At 38.1% G+C, this 27,899-nt stretch overlaps 1 long non-coding RNA gene across 4 annotated transcripts in view; it reads right to left on the bottom strand.

Annotated features, from left to right (window-relative positions):
* Positions 1-27,899, bottom strand: part of LOC130455875 (uncharacterized) — a 366,804-nt gene that overhangs the window by 31,195 nt on the left and 307,710 nt on the right. For all 4 annotated transcript variants that reach the window (XR_008914079.1, XR_008914076.1, XR_008914077.1 and 1 more), the window contains exon 2: positions 11,471-11,565. This is a non-coding gene — a long non-coding RNA (uncharacterized LOC130455875). The remainder of the gene's footprint in view (positions 1-11,470; positions 11,566-27,899) is intronic.

Below are 27,899 nucleotides of genomic sequence, written 5' to 3'. Positions count from 1 at the left end.
GTCCTTTAACTAAAGGAATTTTATTCTTTGGGGAGAAGGGATAAGAAGATGTTAGGGAGGGAAGAGGGAAATTAGAGTCTCCCTAATTTCTAATTTATCTTGTTGATTGAAGATTTGAAATATAGTCAGTTCAGAAAACAAAATTATCTTCCCCTAAATGTAGATGCCAACAGCACTGCTGACAAGTCTCTTTTGGGCTAAACCAAATTTCTCTGCAGCTCACAGTCTATGTAGAAGGCAATGGCTAGAGAGGAGACGAAGGGGTCTGTCTTCCACCTTCCGGTAGAACCAGCCAAGCAGGAACTAGAGCCTCAATCAGCTGAATCTTCTTAACTGCTTTTCCCCCAAGTTCCATTGGAACTGTCTCCCTGTCTCAGTTGATTGGTGTTCCTAAAAATTCTGAGCTCCTTTTCTTTTTGCAGATGCATTTTTCTTTGCCCAAATAATTATTTATTTACATAACCCATGCTATGGGTGATCCAAGAGTCCCTACTTCTGTAATTGATGATGTCCTACAAAGATTATGAATCAAACCCCTCTGAAAACAGTGTAGTTAAATACCTTAGCTTATTCAAAAGAGAAATAGGCATTCAAACTATGCATGTTCTAAAATTCCTGGATCTAGGTTGACCCTATGTCTAGGGGTCTCAAGGATCTGGGTAAGTATCAAACTGTAGCAGCTCAGTAGACATTCATTGCTTCTTATTTTCTACCATATTCTCCTATAATCAACCATTGCTAATTCACCTTTTTATTCTTTGTTAAGAAAGAAAACACTACATGCAGCATTCTAGCATGTTTATTTCCTTGCTTTTGAGGGAAACTAACATAAGTTTGCTGAGATCACTTGAATGGGGTTCTCTGATATATGGTATATTCAAAAGAAGGTAGGATTAGCCACTGGGTGGGAGCTCAGAGAATAAGATTCTATTGGTAGATCTTCAAATCCACATACCATAGGAAAAGAGTGATACTGTCCTGCAGGAAGAAGTGGAACTGAGGGATCACACTCAAATTATTTTACAACCATAGGGAGCAGAGCACTCTCTGAATACCTCTCCCCCAGTGGGGCCAAAGAAAATTGAACTCTGCCTTGAGTAGCTCTCAGCACCACCTGGTGGTTAAATATGGCTCTGTGTTTCTAATCGGTTCTGTCTTACCATGCAATGATAATAATGACACTCAAGTTGTCTCTCATGAAAGTATCCCAGTTATAAAGAGGAATAATTTGAAGAGATTAGGGCTTCCTGAGCCCAGGTACTCTAGGATATGTGCTGATTGCCACACTAATTCTTGGTAAATTCAAGATAAAAATGATTGACTGATTCAAATGGTCCTATCTACACAATCAGGCTTTCAGGCATATTGCCGATGGAACCTATGAATACTCCATTATTGATTAATGTACACATTCCCTTAGTTGAAGCTGAGCCAGAGGCTGAAGCAACATGTATTATAAGGGAGTTTGGCAGCTGTGGAGAAGTTTTGATTAGGCAGCATCCACTGCAGGAGTTGTGTCATTGACATAACTAAATAGATCCTGTTAGAGGCTGCTGGCTCCAGGCCATTGGTAGGTTAAAGAAAAGCCTCCTTACTTAAAATAATCACCTCCTAAGCATGAGATAAAAATAAAGTTGTTTCCCCTAGGGGGTAGAACATTGGACTTGGAATTAGGGAGCCCTTGGAGCAAATTCTGTTCCAGACATTTTAGAGCTGGGCAAATTCCTTAACCTCTCATTCTTAGTCTCTTTATCTGCAAAATGGGGATATTACTAGCACTTGCCCCACAGGGTCATCAAAAGGATCAGACTAGATAATATTAAGTAAAGAACTTTGTAATCATCCTTAAAGCACTCGAAGCATATTAGCTATTATTACAAAAGAATTGACAAACATAAGATATTTTCCCTGCATTCTTTTAATTCATCTGTAAGTTCTTGCAATAAATATAGGAATTAGTTCAAATTTAATTCCTTCATTTTGAAGATTAACAAAGGCAATAAATGTGGCTTTAACATTCACAGAAGAGTGAAAGGCTTTGCATGAGGTCATGTGGCCTAAAGGGTGGAGCTGACACTAGAACACAGGTCTCCCATCTTCCCTTCCAATTCTCTTTCTGCTATACCTAGACTCCTTCCTTGAAAGCCAATCAAAGGCAGGAATCACTTTTAAATCTAGGTTCTGCCACTTACAGTGTGTGACCAGAAACAACTCATTTAATTTTTTTTTCCTGAACCTCAGTCTTCTCATCTGTAAAACAGGAATAATAATACTTTCCCAGCCTTATTCAATCAGTTAATGAACAAATATTTATTAAGCTCCTAATGCCAGGTGCTTTGCTGTTGATGGGGAAACAGAGACAAAAGTGATGCTTGCAATTTGGCTGGGATGATGTAACATGTTCACAGAGAGGTATGTACAGAAGATATATAGCATATCTATGACATAGATAAATATTTCTATATATTCTTACATACTGTATGTTGTTTCTACATATTCCTATATATGCTACACAGGTGATATATGGTATTTATATATTCATATTGTTGTAAGAAAGAGAGGATTTGAGCAGATGAGGGGGGTGTGCTGGGAGATGCAGATGCAGGGAAAAGATTCTAGAGTTGGGGGGGAAGGGTGAGGCAGTTAACTGGGGTTGGAGCTGGGTCTTCTCTGGTGTGACCAAGAGGGACTGGCTGCCTTCCTTGGTGGCTGTTTTTACCTTGTCTTTCCCATCCTACCTGTTTACCTTCTGGCTTGTTGTCATCTACTGAGCTTCTTGGTGTGAGCCTGAACCATTTGATCCATCTGTCTGTAAGACTGGGTCTGGGGTCCTTCCGGATCCAGGACCTCTCCTGGGCTGTGTCCTGCCTCACTGCCCAAACCCCTACCTCCATTACCCTCAAAGGGGGGTTTGGGGTCAGTAGGTTTATAATTCGGGTCTGGGGTCTTAGATAGGTGAGAGTCAGTGTAGTTCAAATCTGTGACAGGACATCTAGATCCGGGGGGTTTAGGTAGTTGACATTAGTTCAGAATTATCCAAATCCCCGTCTCACCTTCCCTAGTTTAATACAGCCAACATCCATCCCTGTTATATAGTGGTCTGTGGACAGACTCTGTCGGCCCATAGAGGTCTTCCCCAAACAGTTATCCTTCTGATCCTGGCCTCTAATTAAACATCTAATCCCATCCCCAAACCACCCTCCATTACTATATATATATATATATATATGTATATATATACACTATAGTATTTATTACAAATATATATATATATATATATATATATATATACGAGAAGCCAGGTGGCTCAGTAGTTTGTTGTCTGTCTGTCTGTCTCTCTCTATATATAGTATATATGTTGTAATAAATACTATAGTACATATAGGAATATATAAATCCTATGCATAGTATATATAGCATAAGACTACCTAGAACTACAATACATAGTATATATAGGAATTTCTATACATTCTAATATCTATAAAGGAATGTCTATACACTTACATACTTTCCTATATAGTCATTTGAATGTGTGTGTATAAATACTCTTTCACACAACCATACATGTGTATAAGTATGTGTCTATGCACACACACACATATATATCTATATATATGCTAACATTTATATAGCACTTACTATGTGCCAGGCAGAGTACAAAGACCTTTACAGTTATTATCTATTTGATCCTTACAACAACCCTGGGAGGCAGGTGCTAGTATTATCCTCATTTTATAGATGAGGCAACTGAGGCAAACAGAAGTTAACTGACTTGCCCAGTGGCACATAGCTAATGCCTGAGGCTGGATTTGAACTCAGATCTTGACTTCATACCTAGTGCTCTGTCCACTAAGCCACTTAGCTGCTCCCTACACACACACACACACACACACACACACACACACACACACACACACACATACATGCACACACATGCACACATACACACACAGAATACTTGCACTAAACCTCAGAGGGAACTGAAAGTCCTTAGATTCTAGTCACTTGGAAAGTCATTGTAAGGAAAGTTTTTCTTAAACTTTAAGTAATATGGATGTGAACAGTTATTACCATTACTATTATAATTAGTATCAGTCAGCCGCCAAGCATGTTCTCATCGATAACTATGTATCAGGCACTTGTGTTAGGCACAGAGGCTACAAAGACCAAAAGGATACTGATTCCTTTGTACAATACCTATGTAGCGAGCCCTGGTCGAGACACGAGGGATTTCATCGGGGGGGGGGGGGGGGGGGCAATTCTTTAGCTCTTTCCACCTTACATAAGACCTTATCTATAACTGGTGTTCGCTTAGAATGATCAAACTGAGTAAACAGGGGTAGATGCAGCTCTTAAGATGCTCTCCTTGACGTTGGCAGGCCCCCAAGCCCTGTAGAAATCACTGGCTCTTTAGTCCTTGTGGTCCTTTGGCTTCCTCTGGCTGTTCTAGTCACATAGTAGCAATGGTTTCTATTTTTCAGCCCCCCCCCCCAATCCAAAGGAGGCTTCTTTTTTCCTCACAGAATGTAAAGGCAATTGGGTTTTCCCAGAACCTCACAGCTATTTTTGTTTGATCTTTCTCTAATAATGTGTATATGTGTTTATATCACCATCTTTTGTTTCTTTCTCTATCAGAGCCTCTATGATACCAGCAGACAGCCACATTTGCCATGGGAAAATTCTGATTTGAAGTACAAAAGGTATCTCAATCTCCGCAGCCCTTGAACACCACCCAAGAGAAAGGAATGAAACAAGGTGCAAGTTAAACCCAATGGTGCATTATACAAAATTATAGAATTCCTACACCAGCTGTCAGTTCAGAACTAGGGATAATTGGAGGCTCTTACACTTTATTTCCTGGCCTAAAATTCAAGATCTTGAATAAAGCTGTGACTGATCCAGAAACCCACCACCTTAAAGGAGTAACCACTGATTAAGCCCCAAGCTGTATAAGGCCCTATGCTAGGTGCTGGGGCTAAAAAAAGGGAAAAACAACGTAATCTTGGTAATCAATGAATATATAATCTGACAGGAAGGATGTAACATTCAGAGAAGTAGTATGCAAGGCAAGTTATGAAAGGAGCAAAGGAGATATTGAAACAAAGAGCTCTGGAAATATTGAGGAAAGCTTCCATAGGATCCAGTGGATTCATAGCTTAAAAGAGACTGACCCCTTAATTTTACAGATGAGAAAACTAAGGCTCACAGAGGTGGAATGACTTCTCCAAACTCACCCAGGAAATAAGTTTCAGAGCTATGATTTGGATTGGGTTAATTTGACTCTAACGTCTAGTATACTTTTGGTGGCTTCTTCTTTCTCTCTCCACTAAGTGTCCAGTGGGAAGTCTCTATTCAAATCATTGACAGGTATATTCCTTCTGGACTATGCAGAAAAAGAGCATCAAACCATTTAGCAATAGAATAAATTGTACTTATTCCTCTCATCTCTGCTATCCTCCATAGCAAACATGTTTCTGAGTTTATTGTGCTGACCCCTACCTTTGACCATGTTTCTCCTTTCAGAAGGTAAAAATTGTTGGCTTTAAGAATGCTGCATCAAATGATACCTTCCCTCGTAAAGAGAGGGGAGGGAGGAAGGAAGATGTCTGGGAATTTTATTTTATTTTATTTTTTATTATTTTTTAAACCCTTACCTTCTGCCTTAGAACCAATTGTATTGTATTGGTTCTAAGGCAGAACAGTGGTAAGAGCTAGGCAATGGGAGTTCAGTGACTTGCCCAGGGTCACACAGCTGGGAAGTGTCTGAATCCAGATTTGAACCCAGGACCTCCCATTTCTAGGCCTGGCTCTCATTTGACCGAGCCACCCAGCTGTCCCCTGGGAATTTTAATGTAACAAACAAACTAATTATTTTTTAAGTCCCAATTTACTGACTTTGGGACACTAATACATAGCTGGTAGAATAGTGTGAACTGATCCAACCATTCTGTAGGGTAATTTAGAACTATGTCCAAAGGGCTATAAAAATGTTCATACCCTTTGATCCTGTGATACCACTACTGGGTCTGTATCTCAAAGAGATTAAAAAATAGGAAAGGACCTGATTGTACAAAAATATTTATAGCTGCTCTTTTTGTGGTGGCAAAGAATTGGAAATTGAGGGGATGTCCAATGGTTGGGGAATGGCTGAATAAATTGTGGTGCACGTTGGTGATGAAATACTATTGAGCTGTAAGAAATGATGAGCAAGATGATTTCAGAAAAAGCTAGAAATATCTGCAGGAAATGGTGCAAAGCAAAATAAGTAGAATCAGGAGAGCATTGAACATAGCAACAGCAATATTGTATGATGATCAACTGTGAAAACTGGGCTACTTTTGGCAATGCAATGATCTGGGACAATCCTGAAAGATTTATGATGGGGAATGTTATCCACCTCCAGAGAAAGAACTGTTGGAGTTGGATGGATGTGGATCAAAGCATATTATCTTTCATATCATTGTATTTGTGGTTTTATTTGGAGGTTTTAGTTAGGTATGAATGTACACTTACTAATAATGACCAATATGGAAGTATGCTTTGCATGATAATGAATATTAAAAAATTTAAAGAATAATTAAATTTTTTTTAAAGGATGCTACATTCATGATGGATTATGTATGTATTGTGAATCTATTATTTTGGCTTGAAATTCTAAGACTTCTTCTCTTGTTTCTGAAGATTTGTGAATTTGATTCCTTTTTCAAACTTTGTTATTAATCCCTATATGTCTAGCTCAACACTTCTGATTCCTCTCCATCCCAGGCCATGTGCTGGACATTGCTCCTGAACCAGATCATGGACAAGCCTTTACTCATTATAGATTTATTGGGCTGGCTTAGCTCCTTCTCCTTGAATAATTACAATTAAGGGCTTTCCCCACCTTACTTTCTCAATGGATGGGGGAAGGAAAGCAGATGAATTCAAAACTGAAAATAAAAATAAAATTTTTTTAAAAAGAAAGGCAAATGGTGACTAACAAAATAAGGAGGAGAAACTGGGAGGATAAAAAAAATTACAGTTGACCTATAACCGTGGTCTTGAGTAACCAATTCTACATGCAGGTTCTTGCCTATCAAGAAACAAAAGCCATTTTCTTTTGCTATCCAATAAAAGGACCAGGTTACAGATTCCATGAGGTCAAGAAACATCCATGATCTTCTTAGTCTCTGTATCATGTATAATGCTTTTTTTAATTTTAATTAAGCACATACTATGATCAAATACCCATGCTCTGGCTTTAGTCTTTATCTCAGCTTTCTGGAGTCCTGCCTCCAGGATCTGCTATTGTCCAGAATCTAGGATAACAGTCATTTCAATTTGTTGCATATTATTTGAAGATATCCCTGCACACTAAATGCTGTTGCATCTTTCTCTGCACAAATTGGACTATATATGTCCATTTAGTCTGAAAAGAATCAACCTAAAGACTTTAATCACAGTGAATTCTGCTGTATTTGTATAAATATAATTATGGTCTCTATTATCAAGAAACAATTTGAAGGCATTTTTCTATATTTTCTAGATTTTCCTAAAAATCTCCATTAGCTCTGCCCTTGAAGATGGAACAGCCTCCCAACAAAAGCAGAAGAAATTGGTGGAGAACATATTGCAGGAGCTGAGAAGATAGATTCTTTACTTCCCTGTGCAATTGGTGCTCAAAAGAAGGTGAATGGACAGAGACTGATACACTGTGGTCCAATCAAATGTAATGGACTTCTCCATTAGTGGCAATGCAGTGATCCTGAACAACTTGGAGGAATCTATGAGAAAGAACACTATCCACATTCAGAGGAAAAACTGTGGGAGTAGAAACACCGAAGAAAAACAACTGCTTGATTACATGGGTCGATGGGGGATATGATTGAAGAGGTAAACTCTAAATGAACATCCTAGGGCAAACAACATGGAAATAGGTTCTGATCAAGGACACAAGTAATACCTAATGAAATTGCATGTAGGCTGCGGGAAGGGTGGGTGGAGGGGAGGGAGAGAAATAATATGATTCTTGTAACCAAGGAATAATGTTCTAAATTGACTAAATAAAATTAAAAAATAAAGAAATAAAAATAAAGAAGGCAAATGGAAGAAATTATATTATCCTCTTTGGCTCCTGTCCTCTTTTTCCACCAGAGAATGCTTTTGCTCTATTAGTAAGATTCTTGAGAGCAATTAAGATTACTCAGTTGTATTTGTATCTCCAGCACAGGCAAATAGTAAACTGCTTATTAAATGCTCTATTTATCTATCCATCTATCAACTTTTTTTTTTATTTTCCACTCTGTTTCCTTTCTTGCTGTCTCTTGTTTTCCTGACATTTGCTTACCTTGACTCAACAAAACCAAAAATGGAAGAAACATGATAATTTAGTAAATTTTGTCAGATTGTGACACCAATTTGTACCATTATCCAAGGTTGGGTCACCAGAGGGCAAGTCCTATGAGCTTTACTGTAAACCCCATAACTGACAAGTCTTCTGGAGGACTTCTCAGCAACAATTAGCCACTAGAAACAATTGGGCAGCTAGGTGGCATGGTGGGTAGAGTCAAAAAAACCTAAATTCAAATTCAGTCTCAGACACTTAGCTGTGTGACCCTAGTTGGGTAAATTGCTTTACCCTATTTGCCTCAGTTTCCTCCTTTATAAAATAATTTGGAGAAGGAAATGGCAAACCACTCCAATATCCCTGCCAAGAAAATGCCAAATAGGAAGAGTTGGATATAACTGAAAAATGAACAACAGGAGACATATTTAGCTCTTAGCAAAGGCATTTTACTAAGGCAGCATAATAATGATGGTATAAAGTATTCTTCCTCTTCCTCTCATAAAATGGTAGTGAAACCCATATGTAGGATGCATATGAAGCAAAAGCAACTCACAACTCCTGATACTGTGAACCCTGGAAGCCAAAACCTGGGGCTTCTACTTTCAAACTAAATAAACTGGGGCCTTCTAGATTTCCACGTTGACAGTAGAATCTTCATACATCTCTCTTTAGGTACAACAGCTAGCTTTCCTCTTTTGCCAGACTCAAGCTATTTCCTTTAAGCTACCTTTTCCTGTGAATGACTGTTTCTCTCTGTCTGGAAAATGTCTCTACTTTCCCATTTGATTTGTGTCTCTTTCTGTCCAGTAGCTCCTCTTAAAAGCTATATGTTGATATGTTTGTGTGGGTGTGTGGAAGGGGAGGGATTCCCTCTTCCCCATCCAGGGGACTCCTCAACAGGTAGACTTGTACTCTCCTCCAATTTCTAACAAACTAACTTCATTCAAGACTTGTGTATTTAAAGCTCCCGGGGCATAGCTAATTTTTTTTTTGACCAGCCAATCATAATTAGAAAGGTGGTTTGATTATAAAGACTTTACAAGGTATTAAATCTTGTTAACCCAATAAAACCTCATCATGTGTGACTGTATTCTGGATCGCACAATTGAGTTTGTGGGGTAGGGGAGAGAATCACAAAAAAGAATAAGCCTTTGACAAAAATAGAGTTTACTTTGTGTGTATGTGTGTGTGTGTATGTGCTGTCACATGTACCTACTCTTTGTCTAGGTGACACCAAAACAACTGGTTGAAAAACAAGGATTTCACTCAAATGGTCTGCTTTGTTTCAGATTATACAATGACAAAGCAGTGAATTGACTGATTTCTCTTTTCAATGAATTGACTTTTTTTTCTGTCTTCAACACATATCCATAATCCCTGAATTGCTGTGGATATTTAGAAAAAAAGGTTTTTTTGTAACAAGCATTATTATTAATAATTAAGAAGTCAAGGCAGGGAGGCCAGAAGGTATTGTAGCTAGGTGGCTCAGTGGATAGAGAGTAAAATCTGGACTAGCTGGGTGATCCTGGGCAAGTCACTTAACCCCATTTGCCTAGCCCTTACCTCTCTTCTGCCTTGAAAATGGTACTTAGTATTGATTCTAAGACAAAGATGAGGATTAAAAGAAAAAGAAAAAAAGAAATAGGGGAAGATTTTGCCATAAGCTTCAGTATCCTGAAAACATAAAAATGCAGAAGCTTATTTCAGCAAATGGTTTGCAATAGAGTCGAGGCAGTCATATGTTCAATGGACAAGTAATGACTTATTGGAACAGATCTTTATTGGTGAATAATAAAAAGTATCTTAATGAAGTCCAGAAAGGATTTTAAAAATCCAATCCCATGATTCATTGGTATAGGAATTCTATCCATCTATGAGGATCAGCATACAGATGAGTATCTGTAATTTAGCATCACAGAGAGCTATCTAGGGCATTGGTAATCAAAGTGGGGCCTCAATTCCCCAAACAGATAAGAATATAATCTCCGGATGTGCAAGTTCAACCAAAGGAAGGGTGGGAAAAATGAATCCCATTCCATATTCTCTTCATTAGAATGTAAATTCATTGAGGGCAGGTACTGCTTCCCCCCCACCCCCTTGTATTTCCAGCATTGTATGTATTGTGTGGTAGTGTCTGTGTCACTTAAAATGCTCCTAATAAAAGATTTCTTACTTACTGACTCCATGATAGCCAATCCTAGGATTTGTTTGTAACACATTCACACCACCCCCTTCACCTATTATCTCCCAACACTGTTCTCATTCTGATCTCTCTAGGCACTGTGTGAGTTTATAATTTGTCCCCTCAGACCTAATCCCTTAGGACAGCTTTAACCTAACTTCCAACAAAGCACCCACAAAGCAACTATAGAAATGCTGCTGGGAAAATATTCCTTCTCACCAAAACTACACCTTGTTGCTCAGATCATCTCTGGCTACCAGCGCCTCCTGGTTAGCTCTGGGTGCCAGAGAAGCAGCCAGTGAGTAAGAACCTTCATCATCTCCTTTCTTTTGGGGTAGGACACATTAGATGCACAGGCATAGTAGATCTCATGACTATCCTTTCCTGCCAAAGCCTGCCCCCTCTTCCAAATTTCTGTATTACTTTTCAGGACTCTACCACTCTTCCAGTGATCCCCACTGGTGACCATGAAGTCATTCTCAACTACTCATTCTCATTCATCACACATATTCAATAAACTGCCAAATTTTATCATTTTTGCATATACAACTCAACCTCAACCCTAGTGGTCCTTATGATCTCTTGCCTGGACAGTTTCAATAGCCTCTTATTGTCTTCCTTCCAGAGGTCTCTCCCTAGGCTATCTAATCCAGCCTCTAATCAGTTGCCAAAGTGATCTCCCTAATGTTTCAGATCTGATCCTGTAACATGTATCTTCAATACTCAATGAACTTCAGTGATTTCCTATTGATTCTAAGATCACTATAATTTCATCTTTTTCTATTTTCTATTTTTGAGTAAATGTTACATAATACACAATTATTAGTATACTATTAGGTGTATGTAACAAAAATAAGTCAATAGACATAGATGGGTGCTTAATTTTTTTTAACTGATAGCATACATAATCAAAAAAGTTCAGACATTACTGGCCTAGGAAACAGAAATTGTGTGGAACTTACCCAGAGTAACAAAGCCTGTATGTGTCAGAAGCAGTACTGGAGCCCAGGTCTTCCTGATACCAAAGTTGGCCCCTCTCCCCACTGTTCCAGTCTGCCTGTCAAAGGGAAATTTGAGCTAATTATTAAGAATGATTTTGTAGAAGTCAAAAAAGTCAAACTGATGGTCCTCCAAACGTTCTTCTGTTTATTACAGTTGTAGAATTGTTTAAAATTAAAGTGGACAAAAATCTCAAGAATAAATATTTAGATATTCACATTTTTGTCATTTCTAATTTCCTTTGGTTTCATAATATCAGTGCAAAGACTGGCTTGGTTTTCTTTTCAACCCAAGTGAATTGGTCAGTCTAAATAATCCAAAAAGTTCAGTATTGGCAACTGCTATGATCTGAAATATCGAATATGATCCTTGGATGACAGATTAAATTATGCATTTATTAAGGAAGAAATAGGTGGAGCTTTGGAAAGAGAATTAGGATACCATTAGGCTAAAATTTTCTTGATCTAAAATATATTTTCCAGGCACTATATGGGGAAAATTGATTGCCATTTGAAAAAAATCATAGCTCCAAGAATGAAATCTATAAAATATTGTGTAATAGTGAAGAAAAAGAATTTTAGAAATATAAAAGCACAACAGGGCTAAGTATAATTCCATAGGCAAAAATATGTAGCTTTAAAGATCATTTTGAGCTCTCTATTTTTATTAAACTTGAGGAAAGATGATCATGTAAATAACCTAGGTAATTTTTTAATAGCATTGGTATGAATACAGTATTTTAAGCTTAAATATTCATATTTCATTTACATGAACACTCCAAGTTTTGACAATGGGAGATTTTAGCTAAAATTTAAAAAAAGAGAGAGAGAGAGCCTAGCCCTCAATGCCTTCTACTTGTCATTGGCAGTAGTAGTGATGACTCATAGTCTTTTCTGAAATGAGTAACCTAATTGAGGAGCACAAAATTTTAGAAATGAAAGGAAGCTTAGAGATCATGGAGTCCAAGCAACTCATATTATAAATAAGGAAGCCCAGATCCAGAAAAAGGCAGGAACTGTCTCAAGGTCACATAGCAATTAGTAGGAATAAAGGCAGAAGAGGAGAAACATCTACTGTTTCTAAGCCTCCTAGTTGATACACGTTTACTGAACTGCATTTAGGTGAGATTCTAGGAGAGAACAAAACAGTGACCACTTAACGGTTTGGCAACGTAACTCCAAGCTGACCATAGATAGTAGGTTAGTTTCCTTTATTGGTATTGACTCGGCCAATAACTATGCCCTTACTGAAGAATCCAAATTCATTCTCCAATGTATCTTTGATTTAATTAATGTGAGCATTCTCTCCACCAATCATAGAGCTAGAAGGAACCACAGAGCACAAATCAAACCTACCTATTTTTCAGATGAGGTAACTGAGGTCCTGAGAAAGCTAAATGGATGGCCTAAGGTCACAGAAATAGTAAGCAACAAAGTTGGATTTGAGCCCATGTCCTTTGACTCCAAAGTAAGTATTTATTCTGTGGTACCACACATTTGATGTTGTTGAGTTATTCCAGTCATTTGATTCCAGTTTGGAATTTTCTTAGCAAAGATACTGGAGTGGTTTGACATTTCCTTCTCTTGCTCATTTTACAGATGAGCAAACTGAGGCAAACAGCATTAAGTGACTTGCTCAGGGTCACACATCTAGTAAGTGTCCAAGGCTGGATTTGAACTCATATCTTCCTGACTCCAGGCCCAGTGTTTTATTCACTACACCACCTAAGGTAGAAAATGATTGATTTTAGGTTTCCTTCATCTAAGAGATAGAAACCAAGAAGGTCAAAGCAGGAACAAACGTCCTTTGTGTACCAACTATTCATAGGGATAGAGACTGTACCTATAATTTTAGTGGCATAAGAACCACCCCTCTTTGAAACTTTCCTCAATCAATGAACCTTCTATGAAATTTATAGTTTGGGAGATTTGCTTAAAATGATAATATTTTTCATAGGCAGGACTTTTAAACCCAGATCTTCTTGTCTGCAGGGCCTGCTCTATCTCTTATGCTACACTGATTCTCAAGTATTTTGTAGAAGCATTTTTTTTTCTGGCAACAAAACAAAATAAACAAGAAAATCTCTAGAACTAAAATGAATAAATTTCAGCCGAGATAGCAGCTTAAATGAGAGGCACACTAACTAACCATGTCTTACCTGCCTCCTTTAGCAAAACCCCAAAGTTCCCCTCATATCAAATAATAATCAAGAAATCCAAGAAGAAACCCTAGTAAGGGACAAGGGATTTCTTCTACCCCAGAGCTACAAAAGAGATTAACCAGAAGTCTGAAGGCAATAGGAAAGGGGGCCAACAATAAAGTCAGTGCCAGTTCAGGGAAGCTTTCCATGGAGAACAGATGGGCCAGGGACCTGTGTAAGCCTGAAAGGTTCTCTGTCTGGAGTTATACTGATAGCAGAGGATCTCCTGAGAAGGTCCCAAGATGGGTCAGTAAACTTTAGTTTAGGTCCAGGTAGCAACAGTAGGCAGCAACCAGCATAGAGTCCAAACACTCAAAACAGGGAAACTTAAGTTCAAAGATATTGTTTCTAACATTCTGGCTTGAGATGACAGAGGAGGTTCTCAAAAATCAAAACTTTGAACTTCAAAGATCCTTCGGGGTCTAAACCCAAGAGGTGAAAATGAACACTGGAATACATATGATCCAGGGCAAGACTGTATTAGGCAGACTACCACATCCAAATGCACAGAAATGGAGTCTAGTCGTGGCACAAATTATTGCAAATCATGTGAAATCCACCCCCTTTCAAAGAGTGAGTAATTCTGCATCAGTTTTAAGCAATGACTCAAAGGAAAAAAATGGATTTCCCACAAAAACAAAATAAATACCTGGAAGAAATGAAGCAAGAAATAAAAAATGAAATGAAAACTTCAGGGGGAAAGAATTAGAAGAAGAATCTAAGCTTAGAAGAGAGAGTGATAAAATTTATCCAAGAAATGAATTCCCTGAAAACCATAATAGGCCAAACAAAAATGACTCCCTGATACAGAAGAAATATTAGGACAAAATCAATAGATTTTTAATAGAATAAAATATAAAATACATGACATCTTAAAAAACTGACTTGTAAAACAAAAGGAGAGAGAATGTTTAAATCACTCAGCTCCCTGGAAGTTATTATTTTTTAAAAGCCTGAATACTATATTTTGAGAAATTATAAATACATATTTCCCAGATCTGTGAGAATCAGAAGGCAAAGTAAAAATAGAATCAGTTGATCACCTTCTGTAAGAAAATTCAAAAAGAAAAAAAATCCCAGGAATGCCATTACCAAAATATAAAGCTCCCACATTGAATTTTTTAAAAATACTGCAAACATCCACAAAACAAAACAAAACAGTTTAAGAAGTAAGAAACAACATAGTCAGGATCACACAAAACCTCATACAAGACCTCTTTTTCCTTCCTTCCTTCCTTCCTTCCTTCCTTTCTTTCTTTCTTTCTTTCTTTCTTTCTTTCTTTCTTTCTTTCTTTCTTTCTTTCTTTCTTTCTTTCTTTCTTTCTTTCTTTCTTTCTTTCTTTCTTTCTTTCTTTCTTTCTTTCTTTCTTTCTTCCTTCTTTTGATAAATATTCATAGTGTCATATAAAATCCTCTTTTATGCTTTGCTTTATATATGGAAATGCTCTTCTTTTTGTGTTGAACTTCAGAATGTTTTTCATAAAGGAAGTATATACCCATCAATTGGAGAATGGCTAAACAATTGTAGCATATTAATGTTATGGAACATTATTTTCTTGTGAAAGTGTATATAAGAAATGCTGAGAAACATGAGAAAATTTTTATGAACTGATGCATAGGGAAGGAATCAGAAAAAATACATTTAAAATAGGGTAATTTATAGAAAAGCACCACTAAACGGCAGCTGAACTCAGATTATAAACCATGACAGATCCTGTTTCAAGAGGATAAAAGTTCCCTCCTCCAGAGAATGGTGGGAAACAATAGGTTCTAATATTATATTTATTGTCTGATGATTCTGCACTCATTTGCTGATTTGCTTAATCTTTGTGACACAGGCAAATTCTATGAGGTTAGAGGAACTGGTAATTGGGAAATGATTATGGTATAAACAGATCAAAAAGATTTTGTTTTAAATGAGAAGAGAAAGCTTAAGTGGTTGACCTGGTACATAAATGATAATTTTTTTTGTGGCTTCTGTGTTTTTGAAATGTAAAAACACTAAAAAAAACTGCTAAATGAAGGCCATTTTCTAAAATTTGAGCAATATTAAAAAATCTTACCTTCTCTATAATGTCTTCACTACTCACCAGCCATGGCAGAGATATTATTTCCTACCCTATTTTAAATTCTCTTCATTAATAAGGCATTCTGGTACAGCAGAACAAGCAGGGGACAATTAGTCAGGGGACCTGACTATTTTTGGCTCTACAGCTAACTCGATCTGTCACTCTTGACTCAAGCTTCATCAGCCTTATTTTACTCATCTTTAAAATGAGAAGGTTGGACAAAGATCCCATCCAGCTTGAATGTTTTGAGAGTCTATGGTTCCTGAGCGAGGCATTGGGAACAAGGGTATTATCTGGAAAGGCACCATTAAATTGTTCCAATTACTTGGAAAGAACTGTCAAAGAGATTAATTTATCATATTAAGTTTTTTCTAAAATTTTTCTTACAATATCCAAGTCAGGTCTTCTAACAATGTGGAGTACTAAGGAAGGCAGGGTTAGACTGCCAGGACTTTGTGGGGAAGGTGTGTGTGTGTGTGTGTGTGTGTGTGTGTGTGTGTGTGTGTGTGTGTGTGTTGTTAGAACACTGAAGGTGATGGATAAAAGAGTGGACAAAATGGGAATGTAGTACCTCTTTACCTACTTCCTGATTTTGCTCATATCCGGCTCTTCTCTCCACCAGCACTTTTACACCATCCAGAACATATGCTACCACCCAAATGACAGAAACAAAAGCCTCTGTGGGTTTTTTTATCCTCGTAATTCTGGACAGCTTTTATTGACTTGGACTAATTTCACTAAGAAAACCAACTTGTAGGCATGTTTCATTCATTCCTTCATTCAACAAACAGTTAATAAGTACTTACAATGAATTGTACAAATTGCTATTGACACACACACACAAACAAAAATCTAGTAGACCCTGTTTACAAGATGGCCTTATATAATCTAATGGGGTGGGGAGGATAGGTAAAAAATAAGTGAAATAAGTGCAAAGAGCTTAAACAAAGAAATATTTTATAAGTGACCTGCTAATAGATATTAAATAAAGTCTATAGAATGGACACTTCCATCTATTAACCATTTTCCCCCATCATTCAACAAATGATCAAAGTAATTATCCAGAATTTGAGTTAAAACAATAGTGGATTATAATCAACAAGTCTTCCCTGGAATACCCCCCTTCCCAAAACATGCATCATCATCAATATATATATATTCAATAAATAGATAGCAAACAGCTACAGTTATGTGTAATCATTGTGGAAAAACAAGTAGTATTAACATCAAATCATTTTGAGCTGGAAGTGACCTTGAAGATAAATTAATTCAATAACATTTTACAAATGAATATATCTATAAATTATGTATAATATATTATGTGTAAATTATAGACACACTTTATATATGTATATACATAATATATATTACTTGTAAAATGATGAGGTTGGATTAACTTATATATATTTATATATATATATACATATATATATATAAATTTTACAAGAGAGTTCAGTGACTTGCTCAAGGTTGCACAGCTACACAATAGCCCTACTGAGGAGAAATGTGAATACATAAAATTAAAAAAAATTAATTACATGTTAAATCTGTGCCATAGTCCCAAGCTGAATAAAGTCTTGCAGCAGTTCACCCAATCATGCTCATTCTCTCTCTGAGAAGCATTAGTGTGAGTCATTACATTGTTTTGTGCCAAACATGAGTTCCCGAATCAATCATTGTCTGGAATTCTCACTTGTAACAAGTTGTGTCCCTGGCAGAGCATTGTTTTCTCTTTGTTTCATTAACACTATTTAGTAATTAATAATGGCCCCAAAGTACAAGAGTAGTAGTGCTGGTAACTTTGAGAAAATGAAGAAAATTCATAAAGTCTGTAGGTGTGTTTGTATAAGAAATACTTAGTGAATAATGGGGTTCACTATTACGCTTGATTTGCAACTTACTTGAAGGGTCATGGAATGTAGTGGTTATATAAAACAAGTTCCTATCGTATATTGTTACAGTTTAATTTTCAGACTTTAAAAAGGCTATCATTCAGAGGTCAGTGAAGAAGTACATATGAGGTGTGAGCAGACTTCAACACATTACAAATAAGATGTTCCAAAAGATAGTCTAGATTTAAAAAAATGTTATTAGACAAATGCATAATGGTGAAAGAAGATAGACCACTCTTGGAGCAAGAGCAAGAGATGATAGTAAAGTAGTCCTCCTCAAAATGGCAAGAGCAATCAAGGAAGACCTCCAGCAAGATGGATAAACCTTTCAACGGAAACCTGCAGGAGGACATATGGATGAAAGCTAAGCAAACTAGACAGGCATGGATGGGCTATGATCTGTATCATTGGAGGGAATTTCCAAATCAGTGAGATCATGAATCCATTTAAGTTTTGAGTATTTGTGATTTTTTATCATCATAATAAGTATGTGCATAATATCTAGTGAAATGCCATGCAGATAAAGAGGAAATTAAAATGTTTGACTATGGTTATAATGACACTACTGTCTATTTACATAATGTGTTTGCCCCTAAATTTGTAAAGCTCTCTCATATCTATCCAGTCTTCCCCAATCTCTGTGATAAGAAGGTAAATGTATTCATTTTTAAAATTACATCTTTTTGCAAGTGGGGAATAAAAGCATATAGAAGTTACATGATTTCTTCTAAAACATACAGGGAGCTGATTACTGTCAGTTAGGCAGTCAAAAATTACTTATTGAATGCCTACTATGTGCCAAGCATCGTGCAAAGTGTTGGGGATACACAGAAAGCTAAAAGACAATCCCTGCTTTCAAGGAGGTCACAGTCTGATGGAGGAGACAACATGGAAATAACTATGTATAAATGAACTATAACTAGGGTAAATTGGAAATAGTCAATAGAGGGAAGGGACTAGAATGAAAAGTAATGAGAAAATGCCTACCATAGAAGGTAGGGTTTTAGCTTAGACTCAAAGGAAGCCAAGAAACCCTAGAATTTAGGACTAATTAATCACTAAACCTTGTGTATTCTTTCAACTAGCCAATGGTTATAGCTATAAAAACATGGTGAAATTTGACTGGACCAATCAAGTCCAGTCCTGTATACATTCCCATGCAGTATCTGCTCTGCAGTCAAGGTGTCATTAAGACAATAGCTGAGGCATTGATTTGTGCCCCTCCTCCTCATTCCATCCATAGTGGCTTCATAGATATACTCAATACAGGTCCTGATAAGGTAAATATTTATAAAATCGTCACCATGCAGAATATAACTTTACTTAGTTCTCCTATGAGTTCTTCCATGTCAATAACAATAACAACCAGAAAATGGAACTAAATGATATGCTGGCTGGTTTTACTAAATGGTCAAATCTGACCATTGGGTCAATGTAACATGCTGAAGAGATTTTTTTGATCAGTAAATCATCTAGTTTTACATGATGCTAGACAAAGAGTTTGAGTTTCCTTTTTCATTGAATTGATAGGGTATTGTCATTGTTTTGATGCATTAGTTAGAATTAGATATCTTAGCATCATTCACAGAAGAATAGTACCCAGCATCCTCTACTTCCAAGTACATTCAGTTCTTTAAATATTGAAACAATCCTTACATCCTTAGGTAAAAAAAAAAACAACAACTATTAAACATCTAATGCAAATTTATTATTAAACACTCTAGTAGTTGCCAGTATATGTGTACGCATCCCCATAGAATTCTTATTACTCTCCGGCTATTTACAAGCTAACTTCATGCAATGAGAATACAATGTTAAAAGGCAAACTAGGTGAATTCTTCACTGCCTAAGTGAGGTAGAAAGTTGAGACAATTATTTGGAAAACTGGTTGGGAGGGCAGCAAGTGGATTTAAGGAACATTATTGAGCAAAACTATGAGGAAAGAGTCAATGTACATAATTTCAGTTTTGGCTATCATTCAACAAGAACCAAATACCTACTATTTGCCAGACTCAGTGTTAGATACTATGGATACAAAGACAATAAATGAAACGGTCTCTATTTGCAAGGGACTCACATTCTAATGGGCAAGACAACAATTAATTATACAAGTATATATAGAAGAAATACAAAGAAATAGGACATAGTACATTTCAAAGTAGTTTGGAAAGGAGGCATTTGAAAAGATCAGGTAAAGCTTTATGTTGCCTAAACTGGATCTCGAAGGAAGAGAAGGCATCTATAAGATATAAATGAGGAGGTAATGCATTTCAGTTACATCAAATGGCCAGAGAAAAGGCAAAGACAGGACTTAGAGTGATCTGTGTGAGGAACAGGGAGAAGGTCAGTTTGCCTGGATGAAATGTCCAGTGAGACTAGGAAAATTGATGGGTCAAGGTTTTGCAATGCTCCAGAAGTTAAGCAGTGAAGGCTATATTTGATCCTCGAAGCAATAGGAAACTGTGGAGGCTTCTTGAGTAGAAGAGTCACAAAGGTAGATCTGCATATAAGAAATAGGAAGAGAATTTAGGCAGGAAGATGAAACGGGAGGCTTTTGCAATGATATAGGCAAGGAATCTATTTAGAGTAGGGAGAAGGAGTTGGTTGTAGCAGATGCAATTCAAGTAGAAATCATACTATCATATATCACTGATGATAATAAAATTATGATTCTCCACATCCAAACTAGAGTTAAATTTAATGCAGGAAACTTCTTCTGCCTCATTTTCTAATATTTTAAAATGCTAGAATGTTAACACTTTCTAAATACTGAAATTCTCATAGTCCAAGTTTTTCAGGAAACATCATAATACTCCACATTTCTGAATAGACACAGATTGTTATTCTTCACCTAAAATTATCAGATCACTTATACAACCAAGATGATCCCATGGTCATCTTATGATTTATGATTTTTCCCCTTTGAGCTGAATGAGACCATAGAGAGAATCTGATCTAACCTACTCATTTTATTTTATTAAAAAAATTTTTTTTTACTTTCTGTCTTAAAATTACATGTTTATTTCAAGATAGAAGAGTGGTAAGGGCTGGGCAACTAGGGTTAAGTAATTTGCCCAGGTTCACACAGCTAGGAAGTGCTTCAGACCAGATTTGAACCTGTGCCCTCTCTACTCCAGAACTGGCAATCTATCCACTGAGCTGCCCTTGACCCATTTACTTTAAAGGTTAGGAACCTGAGGTCCAGAAGAGTTAAGTTGGTAGGCTATGGAGACCTAAGAGAATTAATTTAGCATTAAAGCTAAACAAAATCCTATTTTATCTACTTCAAGTGCTTTCTCCCACTTTTGTTAGCAAAAGTGGTATCTGTTGTGAAAGGTGGACAAAAGAATGTATCATCCCAGGTTGTTTAGGTCTTTTATAGTTGTATTGCAGTCAATCATTAGTACTTCCTTAAATTTTCTTAAATTAAATTGAATGGGACTACCTGCCTTTAGAAATTATATTGGCTAGCATATTAAAAGTAAATTCCATCCTACATGGGACATACTTGTTTTCGAGTAAGAATGAAAACTGGGCCAGTTTGGGGACATGCTAAATTTTACTTAGAAAAAAAAAGTGGTGTACATTTATGCAATAATAATATTTATAGTTCACATTACATAAAACTTTAAGATGTGTGTGCTTTCCTCTCAACATTACTATGAAGTACAAAGCATGAGACAATTAACTATATTTTCCAAGTGAGGAAAGAGAAGTGCAAGAAGTCTGTGACTACATTAGGATCACATAGCCAGGAAGTGTCAGAACAGGGAGTCCTGATCACAGCTCTCTTGATTTCAAATCCCATGCTCCTTTCATTTAATTACACTTCTAACTCTTGCCCAATCAGTCACTGAATTTTATACCTGAAAGGTATATTCAACATTATCATATTCAATTCCCTCATTTTATAGGTGAAATTGAAGCCCTCACCCTATAGGTGAGGCAAATTTAAATGATTTGCCCAAGTTCATATAATTAATTATTGGTAAAGATTAAGAATTCAACTCTCCTGACTCCCAGTTCAGTATTTTTTTCTCTATACTACTATTTACTCTGCCTCTTGTCTGATTTCTGACATAAAGAACAGGACTATTGTTTTTATAATCCTGAGCTTTCCGTGTGTTGTTCAGTCATATCTAAATGTTTGTGATCCCTTTTGGAGTTTTCTTGGCAATAATATTAGAGTTGTTTTCAATCTCCTTTTCCAGCTCATTTTACAGCCAAGGAAACTGAGGCAAACAGGCTTAAGTGACTCATCAAGGGTCAAACAACTAGCAAATGTCTGAAGCTAGATTGGAATTCAGGAAGACAAACCCTCCTGAGTCCAGGCCACCTAGATGTCCATTCCTGAGCTAGTTACATTCTACACTAGAGCCTTTCCTTTGTGTAGCTTTTGAGACATCTGTTAAAATGTCTGTACTTTCTGTATACTATCTCTCTATGTTAAAATTAAGATGGTACTCGGGATTTCCTTCAGAAATAATATAGATCTGTCCCATAGCGATCAACTGTGCTATAGCTAGTTTTACATACTCACAAAGTGCATTCATCATAGAAAGTCTAGTATTCCTTATATGAAGTCCAGAGTCAGTACTCTTGAGGTCTACAATCCTCATTTCAGCATCTTGGGAATGTGGAGGACTCATTTGAAGTGCTGTTGCTGCCACTAGATATCATCACTTCTTAGCATTTCCGGGGTGCTCGAATGGAAAACAATGTCTGGGTGATGACTCTGTCAGTTTCCCCATTGTCAAGCACAATCTTATGTTCCTCCACACTTTCACAATATTTCCCCATTGGGAACATGCCTGACATTGCAATTTCTCAAAACTGTAGCTCTGCAGTGAATGCCTAATTCCTGAAACTGCAAAAACTAACAAAAGCTGATTTTTCCACTGATTTGACTGGCTGACTATTTCGAGGCTTTGCATGTGATGACCTGCTGTTCTTCACAAACAAAATCTTTAATGTGCCCACATGGTTGTTCTGAAGTGGCTGAGGGCAATTAAATCCTTGCAAGCTGCCTGCAGGGCACTGAGAATTACTCACAAAGTCCAGAGCTTCTGACACAGACAAATTTTCCCTATAGGTAACACTGAACAACTTACTATGTAGCAACTTGTTACTTGATTTTGAACTCAGAACCCATTTACCTCCATGATGAACTAAAGTTATCCAGATTAGAATAGTAGTTATCATTTGGGCGTAAATTCCTAGAATACATTTGGGGAGTGTGGAGGAGGAGATATTGCAGTTCATGGTTTATTTACTTTTTTCTTTTTCCTTTCTCTCTCCATCCCTTCCTCCTCCTCTCTCCATTTCTTTAATGCTTCCTTCCTTCCTTCCTTCCTTCCTTCCTTCCTTCCTTCCTTCCTTCCTTCCTTCCTTCCTTCCTTCCTTCCTTCCTTCCCTCCTTCCTTCCTTATCCTCATGAGATTTTAAAATATGTTTAAGATTCTACCTAACCTTATTGCAGCTCTTGTTCAGCTTGCTAAAACAAATTGACTTATTTTATTTCCATATTTTCTTCTCTTTACGTTTCCTTTTTATAATTTCTTATGAATATGTTCATTCCACATTTCCTTCTCTATTTTCTTTCCCTTTTCACTGTTTTAGTTCTCTCATTATCTTTTCTTTCTCTTTTATTCTTTTTTCCTTTTGAAATATTCTTTCCTTTGTCTCTCATTATTTTTTTATTTCTTTTTCTCTACTTTAACATCTCTACTTTGGTTATTTCCTATCATGCTCTTTCTCCTCCATTTTTTTTTCCTTTTTCTTCTTTTGTAATTTTCTTTCCTCTCTTCACTAGTTCTTTCTCTTCATTTGCTCTTCTCTTGTTTTGCTATTTTATTTCACTATTTTGATCCTTTTGTCTTTTACCATTTTCTCTTTCTCTACTTTTTTCTTCTTTTCTTTCATTATGTTCTCTTCTCTTCTAATTTTTCTTTTCTTTCTGTCACTTTCCATTTTTTGTCTTCTCCTTTCTCCCTTCTCCTTCTCCCGCCCTCTCTGTCTGTCTTTCTTTGTCTCTCTCAGTCTATCTCTGTTTCCATCTGACAAAGTCTTGGTTTCTTTCTGTATATCTCTGTCTCTTACCTATCTCCTTTCTCTTTCTCTTTCCCCTTCTCCTCCTCATCTTCTCTTCCTTTCTCTTTTCCTCCTCTTTTCTCTACCATTCTTCCACTTTTATTTCTCTTCCTGTCCTCTCCTCCTGATCTATCAACATCAGGTGCATTAAATGGCCTTTGTTCCTTGATTTTTGAAAACCTATCCTTTTCACAAAATTCCCATATTCCTGCAGAATCATATGAAAAATAGGGATTTTGAGCACTAAGGGCAGGACAGACCCCAACTGCTATCAATCATCCCTCCTTGCTGAGCTTACTTCCCAAATAACTGCCATTTTAAACACAGGGCAAAGTAGCATAGTTTCCAGACACTTAATGACACATTGAGCCCCCTATTTCTGGCTATGCCAAAAGCAGCTCAAAAGTTTTGGGAAGGGAAAAGATTGGGAAGGGAAAAGAGGCATGATTATCCATAGAGGGCCTGCAGAAGAAAGTGAAAGAAAGTGCCATTGTGTGTCCAACTTATGTTTTTGCTTCTAGAAGCAGCATAATTATGTTTATTACTAGAGCTAATTCAACCACAGCAGAGAAGATGGAGGGAATAAGTGTCCACCCAGGAATTCAAGGACAGGGGTACTATCATCCTTCTGGTTTTCCATTCTTTAAGAACAACCCAAGGCAGAAGAGGAAACAAGAACATTATGCCCTCATAACCACACATACATCTATACATACAAATACTCCTATGATATTTCTACCAAGAATTTTTAAGAACATAGATCTAACGCAAAATAGTCTTTCTTTTTTGTTTGTGCATCCCCTTCCCCCTTCATCTCTTTTCTGTATCCCTTAGTTCTTCCAGTTCCCAGGTTAATTTTTTTCTAGGAGAAGGGTGACAAAGTTCTCATCTTCTGCCTTCTCTTTCTCTTTTCCTTCCTTCCCTCTCTTCCCCTCTCACCCACTTGTTGCAGGCTACAACCTAGCAATGTGCTTGTTCCACTGGGTGATTGTAAAAGGGTTTGACTCACAGATGACCCCAGGGTCAGGACTTTCTCTCCACTAATCCTGCTCTCTTTAAACACAAAAACACTCTGCCTCCTTCCTTCACATCAGTCATCTTAATCCCCCAGTGGCTGACACCCAACCCCGGCCTCAGCAGCAGTTGAGTGCATTGGGAGCTGGGTAGTTAGAGATCCTCCATCTCTAGCTTCCTAATCTAGCTCCTGGAAGTGACAGAACTTCTCTAATAGAAGGCCAAGGAATGATACAATGACAGGGAACTAGTGGAGAAGAGAATAAGGAGGAAGCTAAAGATCTGGCCCTGAATCCCTTACACCTGCCTGACCTTGACATTATAGCCTTATTTCCAGTGGTGCTAAGATAGAGATTTCCAAACAAGTTCCCCATGGAGAAGAGTCATTCGAAGGGCATCTACTGAAGTAATAGAGGAAGGGAATATCTATAGAAAGGGGAAATGAAAAGGTTGGGAAGAAAAAAAATGAAGAATGAGAAAGGTTGTAAGTAAAAGGGTTAAAGAAAATGTAGGAAGAAAGAATAAAAGAAACAGGTGAGGAGAAATTAGGAATCAAAAGAGTGATAGAAGATAGAAAAATGAATAATGGATAATATGAGGAAAGATAGAAAAAGTGAGATAAGATGAAATGAAAAATAAGGAAACAGATAGTATTAAAAGGAAGAAGGTAGGCTAAATTAGAAAGAAGTAGAAAAGAAAGGAAACTAACAAATGGAATTAAGGAAACAGAAAGGAACTCGAAGGAGATAAATTAGGAAATAGCTTGTTGCAACGTTTATAACACAGGCAAGATGGTTGAAAAAGTAGGGAGAAAGTGTTGAGAATGGAAGGAGGAGCACTGGAAGAGAGAAGAGAGAGTCTGGGAATAAGAGTGGGTGGGGGAAGAAAGCCAAAGAGGAAGTGGAGGAGGTTGGGGGGGTGGCACCGGGTGTGAGAAGAACACCCTGAAGGATGCGGGGGAGAAGGGTGAAGTAGCTCACTGGGAAGGGGCTGGGGGGGGGGTGATATTTCTTTCTCCCCACCCCAAATCCCAGCTGAATGCCAAAGCAGACACCAATGCCCTCATTTCAGTTCCGTGTTTACTGTGTAATGCATTTCCAGATGAGATGTTTTGTTTTCCTGGGTGGGTTAGAGTTTGTGGCTCATAAAGCGCTCTAACACCGCCAAGCGGAGCGGGGGTCCCTTCGGGCTGGGCTGCCTGCCGGGCGGGCTCGCAGCTGGAGAGGAAGAGAAGGAGAGAAGAGAGGAGGGAAGGAGGGAGGGAGGAAGACAGGGAGGGAGGGAGAAAGGAAGGAAGGAAGGAAGGAAGGAAGGAAGGAAGGAAGGAAGGAAGGAAGGAAGGAAGGAAGGAAGGAAGGAAGGAAGGAAGGAAGGAAGGAACTGTTTCTAGCCTCCTTAGCAGGGAAATCGCCTTCAGGCTTTAGTCTCCAGCTGAGGCGATCCTGGAAGGATGGGGGGAAGCAGAAAGAGGAAGATGTGGGAGAGAAGGGACGCAAAAGTCTCTTCCTATTTAATATGCTTCCAAAAATGTCTTTCAAGCATCACTTTAACCCCTTTCCTCATCCTCCCAGCTCCTGCCCTGAAGGTTAAGGTATAGGAGATCCTCACCCATAGGCCCAGAGTCATATACTTTCGCTAATCCCACCCCCAAACCCCAATCTCTCTCTCTCTCTCTCTCTCTCTCTCTCTCCTCTCTCCTCTCTCTCTCTCTCTCTCTCTCTCTCTCTCTCTCTCTCTCTCTCTCTCCTCTCTCTCCTCTCTCTCTCTCTCTCTCTCTCTCTCTCTCTCTCTCTCTCTCTCTCTCTCTCTCTCTCTCTCTCTCTCTCTCTGACTCTCTGACTCTCTCACTTTCTCTCTCTCTCTCTCACCCCCCCCCCCCAAGGGAGCGGGAAGCACACGCGGCTCCCCGGGGGATCTGCCCAACTCTCCCACCCCCTCACCTCCTCCCCATCTGGCCGGGGCTTTCAAAACAGCTAAACAGTCACCCTGGAAAAAGAGTTACAGCCAAGGCCAAGTTTGCTTTTCACTTGAAGTTTCGAAGGAATCAAACCTGTTATTAAATTCTGCCGCCAACGCTTCTGGTTCCTTTCCCTCCAGGGCGCTCCTGGGGAGGAGGAGATGGCTCTGAAGAGAGTACGGGGTAGGGGGAGGGTAGGAGACCAGTTACAACTCGGGGCTCCAGGGAGAGAGCTGGCCCCCGGCTGAAGGAAGGAAGTCCTGAGTAGAGTGCAGAAGGAAAGAGAAAGAATGGGTGACCACTGACCACTCCACCCATAAGGAATCCTAGGGCTTTACTTGTAGCTAGGTACAAGTAGAGAATTTCCCTAATTAACTGGAATTTCCTTCCGTTTAAACTTCTCCCTTTCTTTGTAAGCGAAATGAAATGCATGCATATATGTGTGTTATTATTTCTATACATACATTATTTTAATAAACCTGTCAGTCACTTAATTGGACGAACATCTGCAATTCAGGTTCACTGAATCTATAAATGCTCTTGAACTAAATTATTTACTGTCGCTGGGTTTTTTGCGGGGGGGGGGGGGGGGGAAGAAGACAAGAGAGAGGAGGTTTGGATGCAACTTTTTTCTTTCCAAAAAGGAGGATGTCAAAACAAAAACAAAATCACTTTAAAATCCTACTAAGTTCACAAACCAATGGTAGACTTTACAGAGAAGCTCTGGCAAAAACAAACAAATCCGTCCAATGTATTCAGAATTCAAGAATTGACCCTCTAGGCTTTCGAAACAAAGTTACTGAAACTTTTGTCTTAACCCCAGTACCCAGCCTCTCCACATTTTTCCCAAGGTTTGAAAAGAAAGTGGAGCTAACGGGGAGCAAGAAGCCCCGGGGAGCTTGGCATCACCTTATCCAAGCGAGGCAGTGTCCTGGGCATAGAATGCTTGGTATTTAACACCTGAGCACTGCCCGACCCTCTTGGGGTCCGTTTGGAAGCCTGTACAACTCCCTGTTACTCATTTATCTACACTTTTAATGTTGGAGGCTCACAATACTGTCACACGAATTCAGTCCTGGCATCTCAATCAGGAAAATATTTCAACTTCCTGAAAATGTCTTTCCCTCAAGAATGCTTTCGGGCAGACTCATTCAAGAGCTCTCTCTTGGT

The sequence above is a fragment of the Monodelphis domestica genome, chromosome 8 (assembly GCF_027887165.1).
Source record: "Monodelphis domestica isolate mMonDom1 chromosome 8, mMonDom1.pri, whole genome shotgun sequence".
In the NCBI taxonomy this organism is placed as follows: Eukaryota; Metazoa; Chordata; class Mammalia; order Didelphimorphia; family Didelphidae; genus Monodelphis; species Monodelphis domestica.
This window is presented reverse-complemented; position numbering and strand designations above follow the sequence as displayed.